We start from the raw sequence: 8,119 nt of genomic DNA, 5'->3' as shown, positions 1-8,119 counted from the left end.
TAATATAGTAATTTGTTTCTTTCCCTTTGGAAATTGTATACCCAGTTTATGTCATGCCATGTAAGGTTGGTCCCCATTTTACAGTTTATCATATCTACGCTACCGAGGACTCTAAAAACATTGGGGGTACATTGGGTAGGAGACAACCTATAGTTTATAAGGAAGCCTCTAGTAACCCTACCCATGGGATTTCCATCCCGCCTCTTATAAAGATGATCATCAGAATCACTATTGAGCCGGGAGGTCTATTCAAGACCAACTACTCGCCCAATTCGCAGTGTTGGAGTTCAACACTGTTAAGGATCCTATATTGAGCCTTAAAAGCGCCATGCCTTCGGAGGTATCCACTAACCTAGTAAATCTACCCATGGAAACCTATGGTATAGGCAACAAGTAGTCTAAGTATAAAAGTAAAATAAATTCAGACGCCCCTATACGCAATGAAAGAATCTCTCCTCGGACTGCTGCTTCAACAAAAAAATGGCTAAATAGTAAATGGAGAAGATTTAGCCTCACCCTCTCCTTATATAGAGGTAAAAACTGAGTAGTAAAATCCCTACTCATAAATACGAGTAAATGAGGACTGTAGGATCATCATCGTACCGTAGAACATAGGGGGACAAGCAGCCACCTGACACAATAAATATAAGATCATGGATTCAAAGTGTTAGGGATTTGCTAGAAACATCTGAAGAGATGTTGTCACTGGGAACACGTTTAGCACGTATCACATGTAAAAGGTATGACTAAAACCTTACTTTTTACCTTAGGGTTAATAGCAAGGTTTTAGGGAGCTATTGTGGGGGCCCGAGGACTGAGGAAAGGTTCGATAAGCTGTTATCTCATTATTAAGGCATCATAAGCCCGAAAGGGGGTCCACCTGAGGTGGGAGGTGAGACAAGAGAAAGAGACTTCTAGGAAGTCTCAGAGAGGAGGATGAGGTGTAGAGAGAGAATCATGGAAAGTAGGGGAAGTCTCCAGTGAGAGTTATCTACTGCCTCACATTAAATGTATGTGGAACAGCTTATCACTGATTGATGAGAAGTGACCTGAACAGTGAATTCAAACTAAACAACTCCTTCTACCACCTTCAACAAAAGTTTAAGGGACAAGTGTCATAGTGAAGCCTAGGTAGGTGGAGATGGAGGCCAAGATGTAAAGGGCTGAAAAGTATATAAGGAAAAGGAACTTCCAGGTGAAAGGGAGGCAAGAAAAACAAGGGAAAGAGAGAAACCAGAAAGAAGTATTGAGAGAAGAAAGTAAACATGTATATTCTGTGTAAGAATTCCTCCTTGAGCAAGCTTGTGATAAGCCTTATATATACGTAAACTTTGATTTGTAGTGAAGTCTCTCCTATTTTTGCCGGGCTCAACCCCCTCCTTTTTTTTTAACCCACTCTTTACAAATATCTGTTATTTGCTTAGTTGAGCTAGACAATCCTACTATTCTAAGTGGGTAGGCTTTTGATTTTTGTGTCCTTACAATATATATATGATATATATTTAATTAATATTTTTTAATAAATAAAAGTTCAAATTAGAGAATATATATATATATATATATATAAAAAAGCATTCCTAATTTAATTAAAAAATTATTAAAATAATATCAAACTTAATTTAATCAAACGCAATGATGACTAATGATAAAAACCAAATTAACAGAGTTTAATTATAGTTTAAAATAACGTAGTTTGACACAATATATTACTCTAAAAAACTTTAAAGATATATGTTACAATGATGTGAGAAAATGTAGACTTTCAAAAGCTTGTGTTACAACCTAAGAGGAAATAATAAATAATTATAGACTAGTTGGAAATCCAACTTTAGGTCTTAATTTGGCCTACTAGTCGCTAATTTTGGGCAATGCAAAAAAATGTCAATAAAACAATTTATATATGATACATATTTAATTAATAAGTATTGAATGTGTAAAAAGTCAAATTAATCAGATATATAACTTATAGAAAAGAATATACCAAATGTAATTAGAAGTTACATGGAGAATACTAAACCAAACTTTATTAGGTGAAATAATTAATAAGTACAAAAACAAAATTAAACTAACATAATTTAATTATTTTAAACTACAAAGCTTAGCACTATTTATAACTCTAAAAATCAATTTAAAAATTTGATACATATTTAATTAATAAGTATTAAATAAAAGTATTAATTAGATAACTTATAGAAAATAATATATCAAATGTAATTAGAATTTATTTGGAGAAGATTAAATCTAGATTAATCAGGTGAAATAATTACTAATTAGAAAAACCAAATTAAACTAACATAGTTTAATTAGTTTAAACTAACATAGTTTAATTAATTAACTAATAAAGTTTAGCACTATTTATGGCTCTAAAAAAATCAATTAGAAATATATATATATATTAGAATGATGATTTGGAAAAATGTAGGCTTTTTATAAGCTTGTGTCGCAATATTAGCGAAAGTTAACAAAAAGTCAAAGGCCAGTTTGAATCCACTATTAGTCTTTAATTTGGCCTAATTAGTTGCTAATTTGTGCAATACACTGGAAATTTTGATTAAAAAAATATATATATATATATATATATATTCTTTTTCTAACACTGTCACTTTTGTCTGACGAGCAAGAAAATGCCCCTTAAGTTTAGATAGGATAAAAGTTACCATGGCTTTTGAGTAGAGTTATGGTATGTGTTTGTGCTAGAACTCTTTTCTCTCTCCCTTGTGTGTGTGTTTGTTTCTCCCCAAAAAAAAAAATAGATAGGGTAATGTGCCTTTATTAATAGTATATTAGAATATTAAGACACTTCTTTCAATCCTTGTTTCAAGAAAGTAACCAAGGGGTCCATCCAGCTTAGCCTAACTTGGATACTATGTACCCCGACCAAGGGCTTTTTCACAAGACTAGAACTAGCCATGTCTTCAACAATAACGACTCGAGGTAGATTTGACCCCAGAGAGGTTGCCAGCATAGCCAAAGAATTTGCATGAGAGTTTTGTCCCCTTGGGATTTGCTTTAGAGTAAAGCTCTTGAACTGAACCCAAGCTTGTCTAACCTTATTGGGATATCTCTGCATGCATTCATCCCGAGCCTCAAACACTCCATTAACCTGGCCCACCACTAATCGTGAGTCGGAATATACCTCTATGACTTCTCCTTTCAATTTGTTAACATTACCATTCTAGCTAACAAAGCCTTGTACTCAGCTTCATTGTTAATAGCTAGGAAACCAAACCGCAATGACTTTTCCATGACCAGCTTCTCAAGAATTATTAATACAACTCTCACCCCTGCTCCTTTTTGGTTGGTTGCTCCATCAGTGTACACCTCCTAAGTGGGGATAATGGAGACTGAGATTGTCATAGTCTTCACTATTCCTTTTCCCTCATCAGTTACACTTTCTATAAACTCCGCCATGAAATCTGCTAAGACCTTTCCTTTTATTGCAGTACGAAGCATATATTTGACATCATAGGCACCCAGCATGGTCCCCCATTTAGAGATTCTGCCCGTGTAATCTGATTTTCGTAAGAGTGCTTGTAAGGGAAGCTGGGTGAGCACCACCATAGTATGTGCCTGTAAATAATGTGGAAGCTTCCTCGTGGCATGTATAATGGCTAACACTGCCTTCTCTAGGGGTAAATAATGTGTCTCAGCTTCATGTAAGGACTTGCTAACATAGTAGACAGCTTTTTGCACCCCACTCTCATTTTTGACCAGAACTAGACTAATTGCAAAATCTGTGACTGCCAAATATGCATACAAAACTTCCTCTTTCTCGGGTCTAGAAAGGACTGAGGGGCATGACAAATATTTCTTGAGCTCTTTAAAGGCCAACACACATTTTTCGGTCCATTGAAAGCCTTTCCACTTGTGGAGGAGCTGGAAAAACGGACAACATCTATCTGCTGATCGGGAGATAAACCTATTCAGGGCTATTGCCATCCCCGTTAATTTCTGTACCTCTTTAGGATTTTGAGGGGGATGCAAGTTATTAATGGCCTTAATCTGATTGGGATTGACCTCAATTCCTCAGTGTGTAATCATATAGCCTAGAAACTTTCCTGAGCTGACCCCAAAAGAACACTTAGATGCATTTAAGTGCAGCCTATGTTCCCTTAACATCGAGAACACCTCCCCCAAATCTGCTAAGTGCTCTACAACTTGCTTGCTCTTTACCACCATATCATTAATATACGCCTCCACATTCCTCCCAATCTATGACTTAAATATCCGTGTCACCATTCTTTGATATGTGGATCCCGCATTCTTAAGGTCGAAGGGCATCACCCAATAATGGTAATTTCCATTAGGTGCGCGAAAAGCAGTTTTTTCTTGATCAGCTAATGCTGAAGGTATCTGGTGGTACCTTTGGAAGGCATTCAAGAAACTTATTTAAGGATGTTCAACTGTTGCATCCACCAGTTGATCAATCCGAGGAACGGGGAAAGGATCCTTCGGGCAAACTTTATTCAAATCCGTGAAGTCCATGCACACACGCCACTTCCCATATTTCTTCTTTACTACCATGGTATTAGCCAACCACTTAGGGTAAAAGATCTCTTCGATTGCCCCTACTTGCTTAAGTTTATTTACTTCTACCCTTATTGCCTCAGCATGCTCTTTTGATGAACGTCAAGGTGGCTGCCTTCATGGGGTCGCCTATGGATTCACATTCAGCTGATGACATATAAACTCGGGGTTAATCCCAGGTATGTCATAGGTACTCCAGGCAAACACATCCATGTTGTCCTCCAAGAACTTCACCAAGGCTGCCTTTTCTAAGGACAGCAACTGAGACCCCACTTGAAAGAACTTTTCTTCATCCTGTCCAATCATAATCTTTTCCAACTCCTCGGACAACACCCCTGAGACTCGGTACCAAGTTCTAGTTCGGGACCCTTTGATTGTTATGGGATTCACTCTTCTTCCACCACGGCTTGACCTGCGGGTTGCCATGTAATGGCTGCTATCAGACATTGCCTAGCCATTGCTTGATTTCCTACTAATTCCCTAACTCTTCCTTGTGTGGGGTACTTAACTTTCAAGTGTAAGATTGACGAGACTGCTCCTATAGCATGAAGCCATGGTTTGGCCAAGATAACTATGTAAGGGGAATAGGCCTCCATAACAATGAAACTGACTTGCACTTCCTCATCCCTAGCCTACACAGGTAACCTTATCATCCTACGGGGGACTACCATCCTCCCATCAAAGCCTATCAATGGCAAGTCATACCTCTCTAAGTCCTCGGGCTTTAAATTCAACCTGTTATACAGGTCAGGGTACATGATCTCCGCTCCACTCGCCTGGTCTACCTAGACCCTTTTTACATCATAGCCACCAATCCTAAAGGTAACTGTCAAGCCATCGTCATGTGGCTGAAATGTTCCCTCCTTATCCTCCTTTGGAAAACCCAAAATGGGTGTGGCCACCACCTTGGCCTTTTTGAGTGTCCGATCCCTATCTCTTGAATCAGGGCCCATAGCCATAGACATAACCCTCGAACGGGTCCCAGCGTCACCCCTGGGCTTAGCGAAAATCACATTAATTATGCCCAATGCTGGCTGAGGAGCTCCACCCCTCTGATACCCAACTCTTGAATGCTCGAACTGACCTACAGGTTGATGCAAGAACTGACATAGCTTCCCTGCCTTCACTAGTTGATCTAAGTGATCCCATAAAGTCCTATAGTCCTTTGCGGTGTGCCCTTTTTCTTGTTGATAATGGCAATAAAGGCTCTAGTTCCTCTTGGAAGGATCCCCACCCATCTTATTGGGCCATTTGAAATATGGTTCATTCTTTATCTTTTCTAGTATTTGATAGACTGGCTCTTAAAATAATGAATTAATCACTTAAGCCCCCGCAGATGATGTCTGATTGGAAAAGTCTCTCCTAGGGCGGTTATTATGATATCCTCCTCCTCGAGGATCCATTTTCTTTGGGAAAACCTTAGCTTTGCCCCAAGGGCAGGCTTCATTGTCAATAATTTCTGCAATTCATGTTCCGTTGAGAGCCCCACTTTAAATGTTCTCATTGTTACATCTTCAAAATCTCCATCTATTTCATTGTATGTTTCCTAATACCTATCGGAGTAGGTTTTGAGAGTCTCACCCTCCCTCATGGCCATGGACAAAAGAGAGTCTAGGGGCTTAAGGACTCTATTGCATGTTACAAATCTTGCTCCAAATGCCCTTGTCAACTCCTTAAAAGATCTTATTGACCCCTCCTCTAAAGCATCAAACCATCGTATAGCCACAGGCCCAAGGCTGGAAGGGAAAACCTTGCACATGAGGGCTTCATTGCCCAAATGAACTGCCATCTTCTGATTGAAATGACTCACATGCTCTACAAGATTAGACCTTCCATTGTAAATGGTAAATGTTGGCTGTGAAAACCGATGGGGAAGCCTGGCCTTATCGATTCTTCTAACAAAGGGTGATTTAGAAATTTGAAGAAGTGCTTTACTTATCGCGTCATTCCCCATGCTGTGGTGAGATGACCCTTGCCTGTGCTTGTACTTGCCATTTTCTAGTTTATCTTGGTGTGACGATGCTGAGAAGGACTCATTGGATGGAGTTCTTGACTTATGGCAATATGAGTAGTCCCTACTTACCCCTGATCCATCACTTGATGGGGGTGAAGAACTCCTATCACACTCCTTTCGTTGTAGTTTATTGTGCAAGCGATCTATCTCAAGCTGCAACTTTCGAGTCTTCTGATCATGTGAAATATGACTTTTTGTCCTTGAGTGACTCCTTTCTGTATGGTCAGTGTGATAAGACTCTACCATGACATTCGGTGTATGGTGCCTGTCTCTCCTTCACTCCAAATTTACAAACTGATTTTCCCTTTGTGAACCAATTGACTCCTCTCTATTTTGCTCCAAGTTGGCCATGATTACTCAGGATAAACCCACAACAACACTTTTTTCCATAGACGGCGCCAATTGTAAAGACACAAAAATCAAATAGCCCAGTCCCACTTAGAATAGTAAGGATTGTCTAGCTCAACTAAGCCCAAATAAACAGATATTTGTAAAAGAGTGGGTTAAATAAAAAAGGAGGGGGTTGAGCCCGTGGTCAAAAATAGGGAGAGCTTCACTACAAATCAAAGTTTACGTATATATAAAGCTTATCACAAGCTTGCTCGAGGAGGCAATTCTTACACAGAATAATACATTGTTCACTTTCTTCTCTCAATACTTCTATTCTAGTTTCTCTCTTTCCCTTGTTTTTCTCTGCCTCCCTTTCACCTGGAAGTTCCTTTTCCTTATATACTTTTCAGCCCTTTACATCTTGGCCCTCCATCTCCACCTACCTAGGCTCTCACTATGACACTTGTCCCCTTAAACTTTTGTTGAAGGTGGTAGAAGGAGTTGCTTAGTTATGAATTCCACTGTTCAGGTCACTTCTCCATCAATACAGTTGATAAAGCTGTTCCCAGTCATTTAATGTGAAGGCAGTAGTATAACTCTCACTGGAGACTTCCCCTACTTTCCATGATTCTCTCTCTACACCTCATCCTCCTCGTCTAGACTTCCTAGAAGTCTCTTGTCTCTTGTCTCTACCCCTCCCATCCTCAGGTGGATCCCCTTTTCGGGCTTATGATGCCTTAATAATGATGATAACAGCTTATCGAACCTTTCCTCAGTCCTCGGGCCCTAACATATATATTGCATGAATATGAACCACTAGTTAGGCCAAATTAAGTAATAATAGTGGATTTTTACTAGTTACTATATTATATACAGGTGTTTAATTCCATAATCTTCAATACAAGTACTCCCTACTCGTAGTTGACCTAAATGTCATACAGATAGAATATGACAAAACTTAGGTACAATACCTTAAGTGCTATTCCTTAGGTTCCCCTCTTAAGATTCAGCCTTGCGACTACTTAACTAAAAAATACAATTCTGTCTTATGAGAAAAAATCCACATAGCTGAATTTTAAGAGGGGAACCTAAAAAATAGTATCTAATTACTATACTTAAGTCTTACCCGATAGAATATATGCATCTTACATTCATTACTATAATTTAAAAGACGGTGGTGATGGGCATTGTAACCTAAGGGGGATGGGAGTCATGTGGCTAAGACAGCGTGCAATAAATGCTATAGGT

This window comes from Quercus suber, unplaced genomic scaffold, assembly GCF_002906115.3.
Source record: "Quercus suber isolate HL8 unplaced genomic scaffold, Cork oak 2.0 scaffold_133, whole genome shotgun sequence".
Lineage (NCBI taxonomy): Eukaryota > Viridiplantae > Streptophyta > Magnoliopsida > Fagales > Fagaceae > Quercus > Quercus suber.
The sequence above is the reverse complement of the archived record's forward strand: the minus strand, read 5'-3'. Positions refer to the sequence as shown.